Here is a 25,727-nt window from a genome sequence, read left to right as displayed (position 1 = left end):
CAATACTCACTACCACTGCAGAAGTCTAATATCTAGATAGCTCATTGGTAATGTGTGGGTGCATGGGAATAGAGAGGGATTGCTTCATATTTGCTGTACTTGTGTCTCCCACTGGTCTTTTGGACATCTGCATGGAGGTGGGTGTTGTCTGGAGGATCTCTAGGACATCATTGACCATGTGTGAGATGTGGCCTCAGTGAAGCTGAGTCCCATGGTCCCATTCTGTGTCTGCAAGCTTGTCTGTTGTTCTGTTGAATACCTGCTTGGCTTTTCCCCCTCAGCGTAGAAAGGTTTTATTTTGACTGATGGATGGATGGAGATCGTGTTTCATATAGAAGTGTGAGATCAGGTTCTCTCTGTGTTTGCCTGCACCATTTGTGTAAGTTCGATAGGAACATCTGAAAAGAAACAAATTAGTGTCATAAAGATTCCAGTAAAAGATATGAGATATTATATCACAGTGGATCAGTGAATGATCAGTGGCAGTGCATGACATTAGTGACTTTGAACAGGAAAGGTGGCAGCTCATATCCCACAATGGAGGTGAAAAATCAATTATAGGAAGCAATGTATGTCATACATTATGATCTCAGCCAGAAAACAAGGTTTAATCCACCCCTACAGTACATGCACACAACGGTCTGGTGAATACAGGGGATGAATCAAAAGAGGGATATGAAGACAGTACTGACTGTAGGAACAAAATTAGAATTGATCAGGGGAGCGCAGACAGGGTGGTTTCACACTTCCTGCATTGAATTGTTATGCCGGTGCTGGTAGTTGGAGTAAAGCTCTGGCAGCATCATCCTCTCATTATTCTTTCAGGCAGGCAGGCTGTCCTCAGATTGGAAACGAGAGTGACTTCAGATGGCTTAAAAATTGTAATTGATGAAGCTGAGGTGTGGAGGTTCTCCGCCAGTGTCACATCCCCTTCTCATCAAAACAGCTTCTCTGCAAAGAAAAACAGTCAGAGCCAGCTGCTTTAGCTGCTGCTCTCAGCAGAGACACAATTCAACAAACAAAATGAAAAATGTTTCTACCCAGCACATCCATTATCTCCATTTTAAAGGCTAAGAGATAAAGTGTGTAAGTGCACAAAACAAAATCCCATCCAGAAAAAGGTATTTTTTAATGTAGATGGAATTCTTTAATATCATAACTGCTTTCTGGAGCAGAGAGGCTTACGGCAGCTGATAATGTAACAGATAGATAATTTAACAAGCCCCACAAAATGTTACAGAATGGGGCAATGGTAATGAGTGGCAATATTCCAGTTAATTAAATACCACCGATACCTTATCAATTAATTGCTCTCGCTTTACATTGTCCTGCAATTGATTAAGTGAAGCTGATTGGTGAACACTTTACCCACTGTCTGTATATTTCATGTTTTGTCTTTGAGGATCTAATTGTTCATTTTCATTTATAGTAAGGGCAACATATGAAAATCTGGGAACTAAATCCTTACCAAGAAATTTCTTCACAGTTGTCTTTAGGAACATGCGTAGTATGACGTCTTAAAATGTTGAAATTCAACTCCCGTGGGAAACCCCCTAAAAAACGACTCAAAGTTGGGGTACCCGGTAACTGGATTTTTGAACATTCCGAAATGTTAAATTTGGCCTTGAGTAACTTGTGAGGGGTCAAACTAGGGGTTTTTCATGATTCTGAGTTGATTGCAAACATTAGTTTTACACCCAAAACACTCCTTGGTGGAGAAAAAAACAGCCACACCCACTTTTCTTGTTCATCGGAACCCCCATCACCACCACCACCAATAGAATGTTGGTGCAGGGAAGTTCCATAGTGCAGTTTCAGCCGACGCGACCCGGCTCAGGCTGCAGCGGCAGCACCATTCATCCTATTAACCATTTTTCTACCATTGCAATGAGTCTGGAAACATTATTTTAAGGCCGAAAAACTCCGCAATGTTATTTTAATGCAAATTCAACTTACCACTGCAACTTTTCTGCAAATTTGCTATCATAGACCGCTGTGGCTACTAGCTGTGGTCAGCTGTGGCCACAGTGTTTCCATTACGTTTTTTTGCATGTCTGTGTTTTTATTACTAGTTATTGTTTTCATATAACATTAAGTTGTATGCGGATCGGGAGCGAGAGAGAAGGAAAGACATGAGGTGCACACCAGATTTCACATACCAGTAAAAACGGAAACATACACACACTTCTCACTATTGGGTACATGTACATTAAAAGGTTGCTTTCTTCTACTTTTTATTTATTGCCATGGTAAATCGGCCTAAGTATTGTTTAGTGGTAGTTGTAGTTGGTTAGCATTAAAAGTGAGGAATTTTGGAGTTAGCTAGTGCTAGACATGTTGAAGCCATATACAACCTTAGATCATTGACAGACACTTTTTACACCTTATCTGAGAGCATAAGAACTTGAAATATGTCATGTCATTGCGTTGATAACATGCATAAGAAACTTAAAAATTGTGGTAACACTTTATTTGATGCCTATCTCTATAATGCATTATTGTCATACTTAAAATGGGTTATAATAATAAAAGTTATAATGCAGTTATAGCACTGTATAACTATGGTTATAAACACTCATAAATGATTATAATGCTTTATAACAATAATCATAACACACTATAAAGCATTTTATCTTGTCTTATAAGGTCAGGTATTAATATATTAGCCTATAACTATTAGGAACTCACTGACAATGCCCACATTGATAATGCATTAAAATATAGTTATAATGTGTTACAATTGGCTTATAGTTGTGTATAACTATCATAATAAACACTCATAAATTACCATAAGGCTTTATAACAATAAGCATAACATATTATAGACCATTATAACTCTATTGTAATACTTGACCTTAAGCCATTATAAAATGCTCTATGATGTGTTATGCTTATTGTTATAAAGCCTTATGATCATTTATGAGTGTTTATAATGATGGTTATACACTTTTATAAGCCAATTATAACACATTATAACTATATTTACGATGTATTATCGACGTGGGCATTGTCAGCCAGTTACTAACAATTATAATGTATTATTATACCTGACCTTATAAGTCATGATAAAATGATTTATAGTGTGTTATGATTATTGTTATAAAGCCTCATGATAATTTATGAATGTTTATAATTATAGTTATACAATGCTATAACCACATTATAACTATAAAATAACAGTAAATAATATGGTTAGTTAGCCAACTCCTATGTGCGACTGAATCTGATGACCATCTCTGACCATTTTATTTTCCTAAATGCTAGCTGACTGCCCCATTAGCTATCAAGCTAGGAAAACATGGCGTAGGCCTATTGTCATCGCAAGGATTTTTGCAGAACGGTTTAGGCTATTATAATAAAGGTGATCTACTATACTCAATAGAATACATTAGAGATCAGCTATTCCTGTGTATGACAGAGGTTTTCTTTAATGTCACAAAAAAACTTCTACTATTACTACTGAATATTTAATATAACTTATATTCTACCTTTTTACATTGTTGGACATTAATCTAGCACACACGTCAATGTCATGTCAAAAACCTGGGGGCCAGATCTGTCCTGCGACACTTTTATATGGCCCTATTATGTTAATAATGGCCCACCAATATAGCATTCACATTACTCACATTACAAATCCCATAATACACTACAACAGCTACCACGGCCATGACCAAGCAATAGGCCCAAGCTGGAATGAACAAGTTTGTGACACACTGCAACATCTTTTTCCATTCTTCAAAAACGACCTCTTAGAGCCTGGATGCTCGATGGAGATTGATGCTCAGTGTGTGTGCAGATTAACATTACCATGTTTGCAATCAATGTAGCACCACTGTGTATTTTTTGTACTTTTCCCATCTTCATTTCGAACAAACTTGTTTCAGTTGTTGCTGGTATGTGAAATCTGGTGCATGTCCACTGTCTTTTCTCTCTCGCTGCTTGCTACCGATCTGCATAATAAATTACATCTATAATAACTTTTTTAATAAATTTAGCGACACCACAAAATCCTGGAGGGTCTGTAGAAATATAATAGAAGAAAAAAAATAGAAAAAAGGGTAGAAAGTTATATTGAGTATTTAGTAGTATTATGTAACACAACCTCTGCAATGATAAGGAATGGCTTCTCTGCAATACATTCTATTGGTGGTGGTGATGGGGGTTCCGATGAACAAGAAAAGTGGGTGTGGCTGTTTTTTTCTCCACCAAGGAGTGTTTTGGGTGTAAAACTAATGTTTGCAATCAACTCAGAATCATGAAAAACCCCTAGTTTGACCCCTCACAAGTTACTCAAGGCCAAATTTAACATTTCGGAATGTTCAAAAATCCAGTTACCGGGTACCCCAACTTTGAGTCGTTTTTTAGGGGGTTTCCCACGGGAGTTGAATTTCAACATTTTAAGACGTCATACTACGCATGTTCCTAAAGACAACTGTGAAGAAATTTCTTGGTAAGGATTTAGTTCCCAGATTGGTCAAATATCTGCTAAAATGCCCTTACTATTAAAGGGCAACTTCGGTTTTTTTCAACCTGGGCCCTGTTTTCATATGTTTTTCTGTAGATGTGAGTGATGGATAATATTTTTTTTGAGGTGGCTCCAGTATTGAGCCGGGCAGGCAGCCTGCAGCCCAGCTGATGCTCTTGCATGGGGCAAGTGGCTCCCGTCAAAGTTCGCCGTAAACGAGCATTTTTTTCAAACTGACAGGCTCAGATAGTTACAATGAATATCCGACAACATACTAGAAAGGAGAAATTAACGTATTCAGGGTTTTTTCTGGCCAAAATTTGGGTTGAGGCGGCCGCAGGGATACGTATCTCTCCCTCCGGTCAAACGCCCCGTCCTGATCCACATCCACTGCAAAGTAAAGGTGCCGCCAGCTGTAATAGTGTAACATCCGCGTTTTTACAGCTGATTTTAGGATGAAACTCTGAACATAAATAATAAATTACCATGGAGATCTATCCGGGTTAAACAGCCACCTTTGTAGCACAGGTCTCCTTCTCTCTCTACGCTCTGTGCCGGTGGGGTGTGTTTACACTCAGCACCAGGTTTGAACGGAGCGGAGTCTATGAGCCCCAATGAGCCCCGCCCCCGCAGGCACACAAGCAAGCCGCGCATCAACGGCATCTTGCGGTCTGGCCCGGAGCTGAAATCAAACACACCCCTCCTGCTGCGGTCGAGTTGAACCAGTTGAAAACAGCGCCGCTGAGCTTCCATACCGTAGCCTACATTGAGTTTCAATCAAGATTCCAGCGCAGCGGCAGACAATTTCAGCGAGGCCGTGCCGACCACAGGGTCTGGTATGTTGTCGGACACTCATTGTAACTATCTGAGCCTGTCAATTTGAAAAAAATGCCTGTTTATACCGCGAACTTTGACGGGAGCCACTTGCCCCATGTAAGAGCGTTAGCTGGGCTGCAGGCTGCCTGCCGGGCTCAATACTGGAGCCACCTCAATAAAAGTGTTATCCATCACTCACATATACAGAAAAACATATGAAAACAGGGCCCAGGTTGAAAAAAACCGAAGTTGCCCTTTAAGCCTCCTAGGTAAAAATTGGAATTTTCTCTCTGGTCTGTTTGTTGTTTGTATGTTATGCTTTTATGTGGAGGTAGGAGATATTATTTAAAACACAGCTTCTTGCCTTTTTTAATAGAAACTTTTTCATATCAATGTGATGAGAAGGATTCACATTAAAGGGATAGTTCACCCAAAATTCAAATTTCACTCATTATCTACTCACCCTCATGTCGACTAAGGGCTGGGAGACCAGATGTGTCCCCCAGCAGTCTTACAGCCTGGTCAAACTGGACGTGGAACCGAAGCGCAGCGCCCTGGAGCGGAGGCAGTTTCAGATAGGCGCACATGTTAACCGGTCTGCCTGGTCGCACATCTCGCGCTCTGGAGCGCAGCAGCGCACGCACCTGCAGCGCACGCACCTGCAGCGCACGCACCTGCAGCGCTTCAGATCGGTTCATTTCTATTTTTCACGCGAGCGCCGAAAGCGCCGTCTGTCAAGCTGGATAGACCAGATCGTACCAGACAGGAAGTCGGGCACAGAAAAGGCGAGAGAATCCGGTCAATTTTCAAAATAAAATAAATAAAATGATGATTAAGTTGTTGCTTGTCCGTCTATAGCCTAAATATTTGTCAGTTGCATCTGAACACGACACACACACACACACACACACACACACACACACACACACACACACACACACACACACACGTTTGAAATGACATGTGTGTGTGTAAAACCGAGTGAATACGAGTATGGGCGATTGCAGTCGATGTCTGACAGGCGCAGAGAGAGGAGGAGAAGTACGCTCCCAGTGCGACCACCCAAGCACCCGAGAAGGCGCGCGCAATGCGCGAGCGCAGCTTCCGCGTGCAGTGCGACCAAGGGGTTAGCCTATAACAGCCAGCATAGCTATAAAATGGTTCAGAGCTACCTGAACCAGCCCTGACTAAAAGCTCTGTCATAAAGGACTTAAATGTAGTTAGAGTGTCTGCCTCTTTGACCCATGGAGAGAGCTGGTTCCACAGTAAAGGAGCCCGGTAACTGAAGGCTCTACCTCCCAGTCTGTTTTTAGAGATACTGGGAGTCACTAACAGACCTGCGTTCTGGGAGCGGAGTGCTCTGGTAGGACAGTAAGGAATGATGGACCTTTATCATTAAGAGCTTTATAAGTCAGCAGAAGGATTTTGAAGTCTATTCTAAATCCTACAGGAAGCCAGTGGAGAGAAGCTAAAGTGGCGTTTAGCAATGGTCTGGCAGCCAATTCTCCATATTCAACCTTTAAAGGAAAATTATTGATCATTTTCAATATTGATAAATATTTTTCTTAGGCCTATACTTTTTTTTTTTTTAGATGGCTCAGCACTAGTGCCAACTTCACTTTTCTTGCCTTACAGCTGATACAGTAAAATACACAGACTTGAAATTCCCCCAAATTTCTAGGCACACTCTTTTTTATGATATAATATTCCATGAGTTAAAATGGCTGTTGAAAACAGGGCAGCCTTAAGTTACAGACAGTGACAAGCTGGAGGCAAAACGTGCTACCAGTCTGAGTAACAGTGAAGTGGTAAAAAAAATAATTGTAGCATTAGTCATCAAATGACAGTTATTTACATCAAACTGAGATATTGGAGAAAAAAACACGAGTGTGGTTTGTACACTAGATGAAGTGAAGCTGTGCTGAAACAGGACGCCTTCCAAGAGGTAGTCGTCCTCCTGCTTGCCTGACTGATGATGAGCAATTTTGGAAACATCATTTTGAACACCCAGTGATCTCCAGAGGATTTATTTTAGCATCCTATTATGTTCATCTTATAGTCACAGCTTCCCCTGTACACTCCTGGCAGGCAGATGAGAAATAATCTTTTTTTTGCTCTGCACTCCCAGGCTACATTCACAACATGGACTTTCGGGCTTGTCTCCAAATTACTCCTCTTATCAGATTTTTTTGGATCACTGTTAACATCTCTGCTTGGATGTAATAACTATCTGATATCAATGTGAGCTGACAGCGACGTCAGGAAGTGCTCAGAGGGTAAGAAAAGCCTCCACACTTAGACTGCTGCCAAATTTACACCCAAGCTGGTGATAACTAAAATTATGACCACATGTCAAATAAAAGATGAGCAATTAACAGAGTGTAATGAACATGATCCATGAAATGCACACTTACATACTGAAGTGGATGTGTTAAGTTGGTGCTTGCATGTATTTGGCCAGTGCAGTGTGTTGCTGTTTGTATTAGTTTTGCCTGTGTAGTTGTGTTATTGTAATGAGGATAAGTGTATATGGGGTCTGTGCAGCCAGCTTTTCTTTCATTATTCAGTAACATTTTACAATAAGGGTCCCTTAATTAACGTTAGTTAGTACATTATTAAGCATTAATATATAAACTAATGTGTTAATTAATGCTGAGTAATGCATACATAATGATAACTAATTACATTGTTCAACTTTTATTATTACTTAATCATTTATTAACTAACTTTGAGTAGTAAACATTAATTAACTGCTTACTAATAGGCTACATTGTGTTTCCTAATCCTAAGTAATACATAATAATGATTGTTAATATATCTGTAAACAGTTAATTCATGTTTAATAATGTACTAACTAACATTAATTAAGCGACCCTTATTGTAAAGTGTTACCTATTATTCTTTTAAATCAACTTCATGACTGGACTCCAGTACAACAGCTTGTCAGGTGGTCAGATACCCTCCCCCCATCATCATTTCACATCAATTTCAGTAACTCTCCATAAAAGTGACAAACCTGTGTGTTACTGCTGCTGTTCATTAGCACATCTGGTCAGATGTTTGTTGGTGTAACACACTTCAGGACGAACCCACCACTGTGTTGTTGTTGTTGTTGTTGTTGTTGTTGTTGAGATTGAGGGCAATGGAGACATCATTAGAATTAAAGCAGAAGTAAAGCGATCCGGTGGTTTTGGCTAACTTCTTGTCAGCAGATGGAGTTAGCAGTCCCCGCCCTCGTCCCTACGTCACCACATTCACGCGCATCCCTTGGCTGCACACACAGAGAGGACCGCCCCTTTATGCCGTTCTCTCTCCTCATTGGATAAAGGTTGTAGGATACAAGGAAAGTTTTCTCCTCGGCTTACAGCAGAGCAGAGTGACTGACAGACCCGTGTTTCAGACCAAACACTCTATAGAAGTGATTGCTGTCGGAAGATAGAACTATTTAAGACTTATATTAACACAAACATTCTGTGTTTGGTCTGAAACACGGGTCTGTCAGTCACTCTGCTCTGCTGTAAGCCGAGGAGAAAACTTTCTTTGTATCCTACAACCTTTATCCAATGAGGAGAGAGAACAGCATAAAGGGGCGGTCCTCTCTGTGTGTGCAACCAAGGGGACAGTTGCATAGACTGAGGACGATGCGCGTGAATGTGGTGACGTAGGGACGAGGACGGGGACTGTTAACTCCATCCGCTGACAGGAAGTTAGCCAAAACGACCGGATCGCTTACTTCTGCTTTAATATTGAATTAATTACACAGCCCTAACCAGTGTACACCTGCTCACTAGCCCCCCACCAACCTCTCTGTGTCCCCTTGTGCTTTTATTTAGGTTTAGCTCTCTCTCTCTCTCTCTCCATCCCTCCATCCTTACTCCATCCATAGACTTTTAGCTCTCCAACAGGTGAAGTGACAGAGGGAGGAGTGGGGCCTGATTGGGCCAGTCCAGAGTCAGGTATAGAAAATGAACCAATGGGCTACTCTCCCTGCTTTATGGGCCACTGATTGGCCGCAAATAACTTCTTTCCCCTCAAACTGGCCCAAAAGCCCTGTATGCCGGATTACCAGTCCAGCTCTGAAGGTAGACAAATTCTGTCAAATGGGAACCATCCTTTATATTATGTTGAGACATCTGAAAGACTGAAGAATGTTAATGATAACTCAAACTGTTCTGGTTTAAAGTTCTGATTCTCCTGAGCTTTTGTTTTCAGTTTATTTCTTGTACTTTGACTATTCTCCTACCTGAACATTTCCCTATACGTATGTCACACGTTGACAACATCCATCTATTCTACATCTCATGCTGTCCACATGCTCTCTGAAAGCCTTCCTCCTTCTCTAACACCAACAGGAAATCTGAATTTCAATGCTCATCTGAAGTGTGAATCGAGCACAGCTTTCCTAGATTATCATATCTCGGAATCAAAAAAAGAAACAGAGAAATTTGTGGGAGGGGGTGAGCTTCAGATCCCGGCTCTGTGCGGTCTGACACCTCTCCCTCCTCTTCCCGTCTCTCTCTGTAGACTGTGGGATGACTTTACAGCGAGCGCTACCGCTTCAGAGTCACAAACATTCAGGGTGTCTCGGTGTCACTCTGCCGCTGAGCTCACACTGATGTTTCCACTACACTTGTCGCCATGGAGACCAACATCTTCTCCCCCATATTCTGCTGCATCTCTAAAATCTCTCCATTTCTCATATGTGTACCTCCCAAACTAGTGGCAAAGAGACTGCTGTCTTTACAGCTGTCTGCTTTAACACAGATTTCCCCTGTTCCCACAGAGCTGAGAGGAACTGATGAGCTTTGAGAATACTTCATCATTTCTCCATCTCCCTCTCAGGCAGTTTCATTTCAGATCCCCCTGCAGGATGATAGTACATATTTTGCATTGATGCAACACGCAGTGTCATATGTTCAGAGTGACAAATAGCGTGAGCCTCTCCTTGGGGCATTGTTGACTTCTCACAGGAGGGCTGTTTGTTAATGGAAATGTGGCTCAGACACATCCCAGTGCCCTGATGGTGCGATCTCGCTGATAGAAGCGTATTATTGGCAAGTCCTGAGTGATATCATAGCCATTCACCCAATTGCCCCACAGCAAGTGAAATGTAATAACAGGAGAAAATTGATTATATGTGGAGAACAGAGCAGCACTTGAAAATGTGTTTACTGTAGTCTTCCTCCCATCTAAATGCCAAGAATCCGCTCTCAGCAGACACTGCTCTGCCAATTAATCATTAATGAGTCAGAGTGCTTGGCCACAAAAATACATTTCCACCCAGGTTGATCAGTAGTTAGCCGATGCCTCAGCAGGAGCTTCTGTTCTGACATCTGAGAGGAGAAGGTTGCTGGTTTAAATCCCTGCTCCAACTAGAAGGCATAAGTCCCTCAATTACAATCAATTTCCAGTTTATTGCCTAAACCTTATTCAGTGTAATACAGTGGTGCTGCAGCAGCAAATCCTCCTTCGTGAATGTTAGTGTTCAGTTTGAGAGAGGTGTTAACCCAGCTCTTCATTTCAGAACACAATGTTTGTTGTCCTCTTGACTTGAACTGTGTTGTAATGACAAGTGTTTCTATTCTCTCGTCTCAGTATATCAGTGAGGGTAATGGGAGTGCTGGGAAGCATTCTGCTGTTATAGCTCATAAAACATTAACTACAAGTGTCTGCAGTTGCTTTTCTTTGCAGCAAAAAACTCTCTGAATGCAAGCAAGTCAGTGACAGCATCTCTGCTCTGACCAGCCTCTGTATTTTGGATACTTGTCTTTTCAGGTGTATCAGTCACTTTCTGGCCAAAAAGGCTGCATTTCCACATGTTTGTTAATAAACTTAAAGCCCCAGTAAGTAACTTATTTGACTTTTTATTAGCAAAAATCAAATATTGCTTTCATAAATACATAAGTGGGCGACGCACTGAACCGAGGCGGCCATGTTGCATCGCCATTTTTTACGTTGAGTGGCAGCGTGACCGTAGGTAACCACGGAAACTCAGCGGAGCTGTGGGCTCGGCCTGTTAAAACTGTCAGCACTGTGTAGTGTGAGGAAGGACGGAGGCACTGATGTTGCATTCTGGTGCAGTCAGGCAGACGGCCGTCGGCAAACCAACCGGATGTCATTTTACTTCACGAGAGAAAGACGGTAAAACGTGGGTCAGGTAAACAATACCACATCACCATGACAACATATTGTCACGTGTATTGTTTTGCCTCGTGCTGGCGGACCACTTGTTTACATAGAGGCTTGTTTATGTCGTTACGTGCAGCGGCTGTCGTCCGTCTGCCGTCTGCCCAATTTCACGTGAATGCAACATCAAGAATACGTTCCAATATGCAACCGCACCGCTAGATGGGGGTAATTCCTACACATTATACCTTTTAATAATATCTCTTTGGAATTAAATCTAAAATGACAATAAATTAAATCATATGCCTGATATGAAAATACTGAAGTATTCTGCTCGTCTCAGCAGCTGAACTGCTGCTCATCATACACTAATGACTAAACTTTTGCTCATTGTTAATTAAAAAAGAGTATATCTTTAAAAGTCTTCACTGCTGCAGGATGTGGGGGCGGTGGGACAGAGCACTGACACCCTTTATCGGTAGCCAGCCTGATAAACCCTCAGCCCCAGTGATTACTGCAGCGATGCCCTCAGACCCGGTGCCTGACCGGCCAAGAGGGTAAAACTGACACTATGGATAATTCCTGTTCAAGCTCCACTGCTCCGAGACTCTCACATATGTTATTGGGTGCAATGTTGAAGTGCTATTCCATTTAGTATTTTGTATAATCAGTGAGACATTTACCTCATTGTTTTTCAGGAAATATTGTAGGTTTTAAATATAACAGAGTGCTGGATCTAAAAAAAACCCAGCTCGAAACATTACACACAGTTTAATAAATATTTTAAAAGGGAGCTTAAAGGTGTGCGGATCTTTTCATTAGTTTTTTACTTTGATTAAATGACATAAACTCAGTAAATCTCTAAAAGAGCAGTGTCCCTCTGTATTTGCCGTAGTCCTTCTTTCTTTGCTTTGCTGTCTTCATCTGTTTCCTTTTCACTTTTCCTAACTTTATTTAATTTTCCTTGATTTATCCTCTCCCCTTTCTTTCTTCTACTTTTCAGAATACAATCTAATAATTCTCTGCATATAACATTTATCAACCTCTACTATTTTTCATTCAGTGCTTAGTTTTGTTCATGTAGCAGTAACTTTCCACAATTTGACGAAACTGAAGTAGCTTTTACAATTAAAACATGGAACAGACACATCCTGTTCCATCTTCTAAGTAAAGGATGTGAGAATCTCTACTACTGCAGGACACTGTCCACATGTGGTAACACTCACCTAACTGTGTGTGTGTGTGTGTGTGTGTGTGTGTGTGTGTGTGTGTGTGTGTGTGTGTGTGTGTGTGTGTGTGTGTGTGTGTGTGTGTGTGTGTGTGTGTGTGTGTGTGTGTTTGTGTGTGTGTGTGTGTGTGTGTAATACTGTATATAAACAACCTCTTACTGTCTGTGACCACCAGAAAACCCAATACGTCTGAAACTTTAGTCAGAAACAGTAGAATGACACCAGACAAGATGAAACATTACAAGCCTCTCACCTGACCTGAGTTGCTGGTCGTCCTTGGCAGCACCACAGCTGATGCCAGATGTTGTGGAAACAGCATGCCTGCCAACTTTTCCTGAATAAATCATGAAGAGAAAATGTTATCAAAGGCAGTTCATTTTAAGAAGATGACCATATTTTTCAGAATGACTCTCACCATTACAACATCCCACACTTCCTGCCCCTTCCTGCTTCTCATCCAAATTGTCCTCTTTTCAGCTCGGTTGTGACGTCACATGAAGCTGGAAAAAGAAAAAGCTGGTTGAGAAAGTGTATGTATGCTTCCAGACAAGCCCGTATGAATATAAGCGTGCTTTTCAATGAGCCCACACACATTAACACACGCATGTGAGCGACTCATATTAAAGGTATAATATGTAGGAATTCCCCCCATCTAGTGGTGCGGTTGCATATCTGAACGTATTCTTGATGTTGCATTCACGTGAAATGGGGCAGACGTCAGACAGACAACGGACGCTGCATGTAACAGGATAAACAAGCGTCTATGTAAACAAGTGGTCCACCAGCACGAGGCAAAACAATACAGGCCTGACAATATGTTGTCATGGTGATGTGGTATTGTTTACCTGACCCACGTTTTACCGTCTTTCTCTGGTGGAGTAAAATGACATCCGGTTGGTTTGCCGACGGCCGTCTGCCTGACTGCACCTGAATGCAACACCAGTGCCTCCGTCCTTCCTCACACTACACAGTGGTGACAGTTTTAACAGGCCGGGCCCACAGCTCCGCTGAGTTTCTATGGTTACCTACGGTCACGCTGCCACTCAACGTAAAAAATGGCGATGCAACATGGCCGCCTCGGTTCAGTGCGTCGCCCACTTATGTATTTGTAACGACTTGTAACAACTCATTCTAAGGTACCAGAAAGCTTTCATTTGTATGCGGGTGTGATTCGACTTCAGTGAAATACGTATTTATGAAAGACATATTTGATTTTTGCTAATAAAAAGCCAAATAAGTTACACACTGGGGCTTTAAAGTTTTCTGCCACATGGCTGCATTCTGTCTGTTTATGATCGTTTGTCATCCACAGTCTTTGCGAATGATGTAGTCACCTGACTTCGTTGGCCGTATGTGATCTTAGACACGGAGAGCACAGACCGAGGGGTCAGATGAGTTATGTGAGTTGAACCAGAGCAGACAACATAACCCCCATGAATATAACTGCAGAGAAGGAGAAAAACTCATGAACAGATAAAGATAGAAAATTCAAATCACTCAGAGAACAACCCAAACAGAGAAATGCAATTTTCTGGGTTGAGTTTAATTACAAGAATATGAAAAAAAAAAATCAATGTCCAGTTTTTGTTTTTTCATGGGATATATGTCTTTATTGATTGACTTAAACGGTTTGCTGAGATTGTGCTGACGCATGAATGAATATGAATATGTGCAGCACTTGCTGAAAGTCTTGAACGATAAGTTTATTGATAAAATTAGAAATGTGTGAGGCCCTTTACACTCTGATTTTGGAAGGTCCCAGAGTAGGAACAGTCTGGTGTCTGGTTGCTGCTACACATTAGTTTATTGAAACACTGCATTAAATAACCAGGAGCTCACTGGTTGGCAGTAGCTTTATTGGCACCGATGCACATAAATGAAATATCAGCTGTTTGTTTGTTGATGACTTTACTCAGGGGTAAAATGTCTAACCATGAGATAAGCCGGTGCATATTCTCATTTGTCCAGGTCATAGTATTTCAAAGGAGGTTAAATCGAAAGCAACTGAACTTAGTTATTTGTCTAGGAAGACGTTTCACCTCTCATCCAAGAGGCTTCATCAGTTCATGTACGCAGCTGACCAGGCTGGGACTGGTCCAACTATCTGGTGTGGAGACTCACTATTTAACCTCTTGTGTGGGCGTTTCACAAGGGTGATGATGTCACTGGTTCCCTTTTTTGTGCTCCAAGTGCCAACGACAGTAGTTGGAGTGACAGTCGTTGGTGGGAAGTTGGTTTCGACTTCGTTAGTGCCCTATTGTGTTCTAACGACAGTCGTTGGAGTCACTTGCCACTTGTGAACAGTAGTTGTTCTTTGACGCTAGATTGTTGAGTCTCCTGGGAAGGGATGAAAGGGCAGCATTGTAAATTGGGGATAGGTGGTGTCTCAGACCTCCTCCCCTGTTGAGGGTTGGTTTTTCTACTTTTACAAAAATGGCTTCTTTAACTCCTCTTTCAAACCATCTGTCCTCTCTGTCTAGGATTTGGACATTGCTCTCCTCAAAGGAGTGGGCTTTCTCCTTGAGATGTAAATGAACAGCAGAGTCCAGTCCTGAGGAGTTTGCTCTCCTGTGTTGGGCCATGCGTTTATGCAGTGGTTGTTTTGTTTCTCCAATGTAGAGGTCTTTGCATTCCTCGTTGCATTGGACTGCATACACCAGATTGCTTTTGTGGGTGTGTGGTGTTCTGTCCTTGGGATGTACCAGTCTCTGTCTGAGTGTGTTGCTGGGTTTGAAATACACAGGGATACGGTGTTTGTTAAAGATCCTCCTGAGTTTTTCTGACACATATGGAATGACTATGTTTTTTCTCTTGTTTTGTCTTTCTTTCTCAACCACTTTGCTGGTTTTCTTTCTGGAAGCAGCTGCAGTTTTCACAAAGGTCCAGTTAGGGTAACCACAAGTTGTGAGGGCGCCTCTCAGGTGCTTGTGTTCTGACCCTTGGGCCTGTGAGCTGGTGGGCACGTTATCAGCTCTGTGTTGCAAAGTTCTGATAACACCAAGCTTATGTTCCAGAGGGTGGTGAGAGTCGAAAAGTAGATATTGGTCTGTATGTGTGGGTTTTCTGTATACCCCAATGTGGAGGCTCCTGTCCTTTTTCATATGGACGTCACAATCTAAGAAAAATCTAAGACAAAAACACGGCTGTGCCATGGGTTCACCAGTATCCCCTATTGTGGCAAATCTGTACATGGAGGAGGTAGAGAACAAGGCTTTAAACTCCTTTGAAGGAACAACATCGAGCCACTGGTTCAGGTATGTGGACGACACATGGGTTAAAATCAAAACCAAAGAAGTGCAAGCTTTTACCGAACACATTAACTCAGTGGACAAAAACATCAAGTTCACCAGAGAGGATGTCAAGGACAATAGTCTGCCTTTCTTAGATTGTGACGTCCATATGAACAAGGACAGGAGCCTCCACATTGGGGTATACAGAAAACCCACACATACAGACCAATATCTACTTTTCGACTCTCACCACCCTCTGGAACATAAGCTTGGTGTTATCAGAACTTTGCAACACAGAGCTGATAACGTGCCCACCAGCTCACAGGCCCAAGGGGCAGAACACAAGCACCTGAGAGGCGCCCTCACAACTTGTGGTTACCCTAACTGGACCTTTGTGAAAACTAGGGATGTGCACGGTTACCCGGGTACTCGAGTACTCGAGTAGCAATCTGCTACTCGGTTATGAATTTATTACTCGGGTACCCGAGGATTAAAAAAAACGGCACGTCAGAGCGCTATCTAGTGTCGGATCAAACTACATTATCATGCCCTGGTTCGGCTTTTTGTAGTGTTAAACAGTTTCGGATCAAGCAACGTGATTTTCTGCTGTGTAAAAGCGTTTTTGGATCGAGCCTCGGACTTTCAAACCTTTTACAATAATTCTCCCTCCCTCCCTCCCTCGGCGACGTACGCCGTCGGGAGGGAGACGACAGGTCTCAAGTCTGGTAGAAAATATACTTTCACTTTACAAACACTCTGAAACCTTCCCTGTTATTTCCTGAAACGATGCGAGGCAGAGAGGACCGAAGGCACCAACATGTGTAGTGTGGACTAATAAATAAGCACCGCTAATGATTTAAAAAAGAAAAGAAAAAAAAAGTTTTCTCCTCCGTGGCAGCCGCGGCATAAATGCGCTGCACTCAGCGCTCAGAGCGCATGTAGCGCATTTATTCCCCGGCATAAAGATGCACATCTGCCTCGTATGTGCATCTTAAACTCCAGTCTCTACTCTTATTATCCACCTGACATTGTGTGTGACGACGCTGTGTCAGTAATGCGGACTGTCTGACGGACAGAGCGCATTTATGCACCGGCTGCGCTCTGTCCGTCAGACATGACGTCATTTTATTTTTTATTACAGTACTCGATTACCCGATTAGTACCAGCTTCGGTTACACGATTAGTAAATTAGTCGAAATGCCCATCCCTAGTGAAAACTGCAGCTGCTTCCAGAAAGAAAACCAGCAAAGTGGTTGAGAAAGAAAGACAAAACAAGAGAAAAAACATAGTCATTCCATATGTGTCTGGAGTATCAGAAAAACTCAGGAGGATCTTTAACAAACACCGTATCCCTGTGTATTTCAAACCCAGCAACACACTCAGACAGAGACTGGTACATCCCAAGGACAGAACACCACACACCCACAAAAGCAATCTGGTGTATGCAGTCCAATGCAACGAGGAATGCAAAGACCTCTACATTGGAGAAACAAAACAACCACTGCATAAACGCATGGCCCAACACAGGAGAGCAAACTCCTCAGGACTGGACTCTGCTGTTCATTTACATCTCAAGGAGAAAGCCCACTCCTTTGAGGACAGCAATGTCCAAATCCTAGACAGAGAGGACAGATGGTTTGAAAGAGGAGTTAAAGAAGCCATTTTTGTAAAAGTAGAAAAACCAACCCTCAACAGGGGAGGAGGTCTGAGACACCACCTATCCCCAATTTACAATGCTGCCCTTTCATCCCTTCCCAGGAGACTCAACAATCTAGCCTCAAAGAACAACCACTGTTCACAAGTGGCAAGTGACTCCAACGACTGTCGTTAGAACACAATAGGGCACTAACGAAGTCGAAACCAACTTCCCACCAACGACTGTCACTCCAACTACTGTCGTTGGCACTTGGAGCACAAAAAAGGGAACCAGTGACATCATCACCCTTGTGAAACGCCCACACAAGAGGTTAAATAGTGAGTCTCCACACCAGATAGTTGGACCAGTCCCAGCCTGGTCAGCTGCGTACATGAACTGATGAAGCCTCTTGGATGAGAGGTGAAACGTCTTCCTAGACAAATAACTAAGTTCAGTTGCTTTCGATTTAACCTCCTTTGAAATAACCATGAGATGACAGACATTCATCATCCCCAAAGGTTGACACCCTCTAACTTTGATGTTCTCTTGACCTTTCATCTAGCACCACCAGCTGGGCACTAAAATAAATTATTATAGAGCTATTAAAATAGCTGTGAACAAATTTCACCAGGAATTTATTGTACAAACTGATATGCTGTGTTGGACATTACTTGGCGAAGTCAAACACATGCTGTAGAATAAGGGATCACAAGTTTGTCCACGCTCTTGTTAGTTGGACGGAGGGTTGAAAGATGCTCTTTCTGTTGGAACACTCACAGTAAGGCCAAAATCTGCGACAGACTTTAATCTCTTCTCTACTGAGAGAGTCGCATCATCTCTGCATGCTGACAACCAAACATCCAGCGTGTGTGAATGTGAATATTTGGCACAGGTCTTGCAGTCAATCCTGTTACCAAGCATATTTAATTGGGTCTCCCCTCTTGTCCAGCAGCAGGAGGAACCTGGAGTCTGAGAAACTCGCTGCCCCCCTCCTCCTTGATGAATAAGTAAACACATCGAACCAGACAGAGATTCAGTCAGTAAAACTCCCAGCTGGAGGCAAGAACATTTGCTTTCTTCCAGAAGAAATGCTGTTTACTTGCTGATGATTCCACCGCTCACTCTCTCTGAACTCTATTAACATTTTCCTCTGAGTCTGGATCCATGCATCAACTTTAATTCTGGCCCCAGTCAAACTCACAGCAACCCTTATAAAAGCAAACACTACACACAACTCTTAGCTCACTCTTGTGGCTGTTAAAATTGTTCTTTTACCTTCTAATGTCTTTTGTTTGTAATTGATTTTCTTTGTATTTGTGTTCAGGCTGCTTTGCTCTCAGTTTGCTTTTGTGGCTATGTTAGGAAGAGGTCATCTTTTTCCATGCAGCAATAAACAGGTGTGTTCCAACAGAACAGGAAGCTGAGTCTAGATGCTGCGAGACTGCACTCAAGAGAAGGATGTGGACATGAATGTGCATGTGTAGGAAGTGTGTCAACAATGTAACTGCCACCAGGAAAATAACTGTCCACCCCAACCAGAAATCCATGCTGAATGGAGAGGTACCGGTCATTTTTGACCTCTAAATTGTTTTCCTGATGGTCACCCAGTGTTGGTTGGAGCAAAAAACGCGACTAAAATTGAGGCAAGTAAACCGGAGTTACACCATGGCTAGACGGCACTAGGGATAGCGACAAAGTTTAAGTATGAGGGCAATTCTTTCGACCACAACAACAAACACTCAAAAAACAATCAAATATCTATGGTACATGACTGGAATCCTTATGACACACCACTGAACTCATATAGTGTACAGTATAAACAGTAGCCAATGTGTTTTTGCATACTCACTCAGATAGCCAAACTCTGAAACATCCTGGAAAGACATTACTAAGCAATCACAGAGCGCCTGCTCTCCCCGCCACAGAAACAAACACTTTTTCCTTGTTGTGATGATTTCTTTACAAAAATAAACGGTTGGGGATATTTTAGACATTACCACTGCACTGCTACACCGTTTATTTTTATAAAGAAATCACCACAACAAGGAAAAAGTGTTTGTTTCTGTGGCGGGGAGAGCAGGCGCTCTGCGATGGGATAGTAACGTCTTTCCAGGACGTTTCAGAGTTGGGCTGTCTGAGGTGAGTGGCTACATGCAAAAACACAAAGTTTATACTGTTTATACTGTACACTATATGAGTTCAGTGGTGTCTCTAAGGATTCCAGTCATGAACCATAGATATTTGATTGTTTTTTGAGTGTTTGTTGTGGTTGAAAGAATTGCCCCCATTGGTTAGCGGTGTCGCTATCGCTAGCCCCGGGTAGCCATGGTGTAACTCTGGTTTACCTGCATCATTTTTAGTCGCGTTTTTTACTCCCCCACTGGGTTACAAGTAAAGCATACTTAATCAAGATTGCTTTTTTAACTCAAAAATGTATGTAATCAGTTTCAACAATTATTTTGAGTTAACTGAACTTATCGGGGTTTACAGTGTAGTCTGGTAAGTCAGTCTGACTGATGTATCACGCCTTGGCTCTTTGGTTCCTGTGAGAAGAAACAAATCTTTTCAAACCTTCTTGGACAAACTCATAACTAAACTCATAGCAGTTTTGAGATCCTCGTGCACGTTGAGTCTTGGAGGCCTTTCACATTATCATTGACATTGTTTGAATCAGATCTCTGTAATCAGTGGACTGCAAAGTGCAGTGCACAGTCTTCATGATGAAAGGAGGCTTTAGCCCAGAGCAGACATAATGCTCTACTTCTAAAGCTTGTGCAGTAGGCCTGCAGTACATGTAAATTGCATTGCATCTGCATTGCATCTGGAGTGTATTTACCTTTCAGGCCAAAGAAGAACATGAAAGGCTTTCTCAGTCCCAGTGGTGGCAATTGTAATGAGGATGGGCTCTCCTCAGCAGTCAGTGCTTTGACCCACATTAGTTGTCTGCCCGGGGCCCACAGAGGCAGAGTGGAGGAAAAACAGCTGGATATAGTGTCTGAGCCGCACATTGTATATTCAATTATATTCATAGAGTTCCACAAGACTGTGTGAAGTTCATAAACTAGAGGGGATTAAAAAAGAAAAAGCTATCAGCAGCCGGTGGCACAAATTCCCAAGCACCTTGACGCTGTGATGATCTCTCAACAGAGCTGAAACCATCTGACTGCAGATACACTGCACTGTTACTGTTCAGGTGGAAGTTGACTTTGAATGAGAGTACATTTAGCTTACGTTGAAAAAAGACCCTCAATGTTAAGCTCTTGTTAAGAATGCAACAACAGTAACAAATAGATAAGAAGAATTCAGAGGTGCAGAAAACAAAAACTAAATCACAGACACAGTTGGTGAGATGGGCTGGAGATATACAGCCCGTGATGCCAGCACAGTCCATTAACAAACCAAAGCCAAGGATTGGTCCTTAAAGGGATAGTTCACTCAAAATTGAAATTTCACTCATTATCTACTCATCCTCATGTCGACTAAGGGCTGGGAGAAATTTCAGAGTCCTCCGTGGCTTCTCTAAGTTACAGCGGGGCTCCGTGCAGCACTGCATGTCCATATGATGGTTGCAAATGGATACCACTTTTCTTCGTAACAAAAAGACACACCAAAAAACATCCAAATACTATTGTATTGAAGCCCTGAAATGCGAAATTGTTCCGAAAAAAATTAAATAAGTCTATATTTCAAGCTTGTTTGTAGCGGAAGCTCCTCTTCCTGGTCCGTCCAAATCTCGCGACACAAACAAGCTTGAAATATAGACTTATTTAATTTTTTTCGGAACAATTTCGCATTTCGGGGCTTCAATACAAGACGGACATTACATACGAGCAGCATGGAGGTATTTGGATGTTTTTTGGTGTGTCTTTTTGTTACGAAGACAGTTGGTATCCATTTGCAACCGTTATATGGACATGCACTGCTACACCGAGACCCCCTGTAACTCAGAGAAGCTACGGAGGACTCTGAAACTTCTCCCAGCCCTTAGTCCACATGAGGGTGAGTACATAATGAGTGCTATTTGAATTTTGGGTGAACTATTCTTTTAAGTCCTTTCGAAGCAGATTGATTGATTGGTTGGTTGATTGATTGATTGATTGATTGATTGATTGATTGATTGATTGATTGATTGATTGATTGATTGATTGATTGGTTGATTGATTGATTGATTGATTGATTGATTGATTGATTGATTGATTGATTGATTGATTGATTGACTTTATTGCCCAGCTAAGTGGAACATACAACATGCAGCAGTGCAGGTGAGCAGGTAGCAGCCATAGAGGAAATCTGCTGAAATAACAAGTGTCTGGGTTGAATGACTGTTTGACAGGGGAAAACAGTTCTGACCCCAGTGCTGTGAATCAATGAGCTGCTCAAACTCTGACTGTAATAGATCCGAGATATCTGCAAATGATGTGTTTGGCTTTCCTATAGGTAGCACTGTCATATATCACAAAACTGGTTGTGTGACCTGCCAATTACCTTCCCTGCTCTGGTCATCTTGGAGAGCCTGTTAGTCTATATGTTGTGCTTTTGTCCCAAGAGCTCCAAGTGACTCACATTCATCCATGGCCATGAACAAAAAATAGTGTACTTTAAATCAGTGTCACTCTCACTGTCCAGCAGCACCACATGTGTATTAATCTACATCCCATAACAAGTTCACAGCAGGTGTCAGAGGGTTAGCCACACACAGGACTTTAATTCATTAGAAGAATAATGAAGAGCAACGACAGCCTCATCCTTTCAGTGATAGATCCTATACACAAATATAAATGTTAAAGAAATGAATGTGATGAACCATACATATTCTTATCCTTTATTCAAGAAAAGCTGTTTTGCTGAGCAGGCATATTCTGTTTCAGCAGTTCGGACAGTTACACACATTACCACCTGGGAGCCTCGTAGTACAACTATGGTCTGTTCATGGTAGAGAGATAGCAGCTGCTGCTGCCACAAAAGGGGATTAAGTGCATTGCTGAAGGGCACCTTGATTAGACGTCATTGAATTTGAAGCATCACTCATTCATTTTCCACAATCAGACTTTCTTAGCAGGTCTAGGTTTGACTCTGCAACCCTGCAGTCACAAACATGTCTCCTTTATCTTCCACTCGGGCTGCTGCAGGCCTCCCATCATCAGCATTACTGCTCAGATCTACGTAGTAATCGTCTTTTTAAGATCCTTCACCTGTAGAGACCGTCTGGAAAAACATGAATGAGACATTTTTAATGCATCTTAGTAGTGACTGTCCTTGTGGTTCCATATTGTAATTCAAGCTGTTTTCTCTGTCCTTGTTACATCATGACAAACACTCTTGTAACACCACATTATTTAATAATGCCACATTATGTAAAAATGTAATACAATTTCACGTCATTATGTAATAACGCCGTATTTTGTAATAATCTGCCACATTTTGCATCAGTTATTACAAATTGCAGGTGTTGCACTTTTTTATGAAGAAAATGTAATGGACTGGACCATGGACTCCCAATTAAGGATACACATTTTGAATTCTGACCGATAACCGATGCTCATAACCGATTATTAACAGTTAACTGATGAGATGAAGGAACAGGAGCAGAGAAAAAAGCTTGAATGAGAATGAAAGCGGTACACAGGGGATATAGCCTATTATAATGAATAAAGTTATGATTTAGTTTTGACCAACTGGTTTTAGAAATGAATTCATATATTCATGCTGGTAGCTATAAGAGTCAGCCTGTCTTTGCCTGTACTGTGTCAGTTTTGACCATACCAGGAGATGCAGATTTGTACTAATATTACCATCTGTTGTAATTCCCTTTTCTGAGGAGTTTATTTTTGCAAAACAAAAGATTTGTGAAAAAACCGACAAATCTCCTCTGGTTTCTGGTCTGGAGAGACTGTATTTAATGTCCACCAAAAACCTCCTATAGGACATGTAACAATATTTAATCCTGGAACTCATTAGTATTCCTCCTATTATTTCACTAACTCTAATCTAAATTGACTTCAGTCAGAAATGAGCTTGCCAGGCAGACACAGATAATTTTCTGAGGTAAAAACAAAACAAAAAACTCAGCATTTTAAACTGAAAAGCAAACATGCCCAACAAATGGTGCTTATTTATTCATAGATGTACTTTCATTACCAGAGAAATGTACGTGACCTCTTGGAGGATTGTTTGTTGTTTAGATTTGCTCCAAGAAAACAAATGAAAATCTAATTTCTTGCCAGTATTTTCTCTCACAGAGAAAACGTGGCCATTATTTCACCTTCTTCTTCGTCTAAACATCTGATTTCGGGCTGCCATCTCAAATGATGGCGTGCGTATCGCTTTTGTGAGGTCTTTAATAACATTGACTCACAGCTGTCACTGTGTTGCCTTTAGCCACTCATCTCCCAGGTGCCAGCGTTGAAGAAGCACAAACCACTTACTTCTCTGGCAAATGGCAGACGGTTATTGCCCCAAAATGGAGCTTGCGTGATGAATAATAAGTTGTTTATTGAGTTATTGCGCCCAGCGGCAAGGGCATGAGTCTGTGCTGGAATTGTCCCCATCGCTGGGGAGCTCCCGCTTTCCAACATCGAAGGCTTTGTTTTGGTGTTGAGCAACATCAGAGTTAAGGAGGGTGTCGTGGGATCAGTAGTTTTTTAGAAGAGGTTCCAAGTAGGACAGAGACTGAGCAGGATTTTCTCTTCAGTGAAAGCACTGTCGACACCTCAGGCTGAGGCCATTTGTTTTCTATCTCACGATGTCACTGGTGTTTACTGGCTTGTGACAGCTGCACACAGGCTGTACAGATGACTGATGTTTTCCTTTGTGAACAGTGAAATTAACAATCAAAATCAAATCAAAATGGCTCATTATTGGCAATCACTTTGCTTAATCCAATGATAAATATTGAAGTCAGCCTTCAGTATCTTTGCAGTGCTGTTGGCCACATCTGCCATGCTCAGTACCTCATCAGCTTAACAGAGGAATGTCCACCCAGTTTTGGGACTCACTGACACTTAAGGGCTCTTATGACTTTTGAATTATATATGGAGACAGACTCCCCAATCAATCACTTTCTACCAACAATGGACCAAATGACAGTGAGTAATGTAAAAGAAACTGCTGATAGAGATGAACCCACAGACAGTTATCATTTGACTTTCTTATCATTCCCTCAGTTTTGTCAAACATTTCCATGTCTTTCTTACAGCGATAGAAAACTGATTGCTAAAACATTCAATTCTGCTGTATCTAATGACCTGGTTCCTGTTTTGATGATTCAGTCATTTAGTCTTAATAATGTGACAAAATAGTAATTGTTTTCCAGATGACATTGGAGTTCAGCTGTACATATTTGTTGTAATACGTTATAATAAGCATTTAAGTTATCCATGTCATATAATAATATTAGTTGAAGTTGTTTTTTTTTCACAAGAAAAGTTAAGACAGAACACATAGAGCAATAAAAGAGTAATAAAGAGGTAAGATCTTGTATGTTCCAAATCTTCGGCCCTCGGTGATCTAAGTAAATAGGAGCATAAAGACAGGCAAGCTGAACAATTTCAGCTTTAAAAATAGTAGAAACACGTCAAATCTATTGTATTAAACACATGAAACACATGAAGACACAAGTCAGTTTCTCCATATCTTTTAAAGAAAGGCCAGATCTGACCCACTGTGTTTCTAGAATGATGTATAAAGCTCTTTTGTAACTTTGATTATGCAATTTATAAAACTGATTTCAGAATCTATATGCTGTAGGTCATAGATCTGTAAAACTAACTGTAAATATTCTGATCAAAGCACTGCAAAGAGACATTCAGTTGAATAAAAGAAAGAAAGGCAGCACATATTCTCACATTTAACAAACTAGTGAATTTTGCTTGATAATTGAAATGAATATCTAACCATCTTTCAAAACTGTTCATTCGGTTTTAAACCGATTAACTAATTAACTCACTGTTTCAGTACTGTGATACTCTCTGAGACCTTTTTCTCATCAGCTCTAAACTACCTTGTTCATATTTTCTGAGAACAGCAGGTGGTGAGGTTTTCGTTATTCCATCGACAGAGGTCTACACATAATCTTAAAAAAACAATGTCATAACCTCAAAATCTATGTAGGGTCAGACTTTTATGACGGTGTAGGTGGTCATGTGCACAAACTCATTTATTTTCCACAGTCAGACTTAGCAGGTGTAGTTATCGAGTGTGCAACCCTGCAGTCACAAACCTGT

The 25,727-nt window shown here is 41.5% G+C and overlaps 1 protein-coding gene across 3 annotated transcripts in view; it reads left to right on the top strand.

The window, feature by feature from the left end:
- The window catches only part of LOC310987845 (alpha-1,3-mannosyl-glycoprotein 4-beta-N-acetylglucosaminyltransferase C-like), a 59,747-nt gene that overhangs the window by 30,349 nt on the left and 3,671 nt on the right, over positions 1-25,727 (top strand). The gene's annotated exons all lie outside the window — the stretch shown is intronic.

The sequence above is a fragment of the Trachurus trachurus genome (assembly GCF_905171665.1).
Source record: "Trachurus trachurus genome assembly, chromosome: 6".
Lineage (NCBI taxonomy): Eukaryota > Metazoa > Chordata > Actinopteri > Carangiformes > Carangidae > Trachurus > Trachurus trachurus.
The sequence above is the reverse complement of the archived record's forward strand: the minus strand, read 5'-3'. Positions and strand labels throughout refer to the sequence as shown.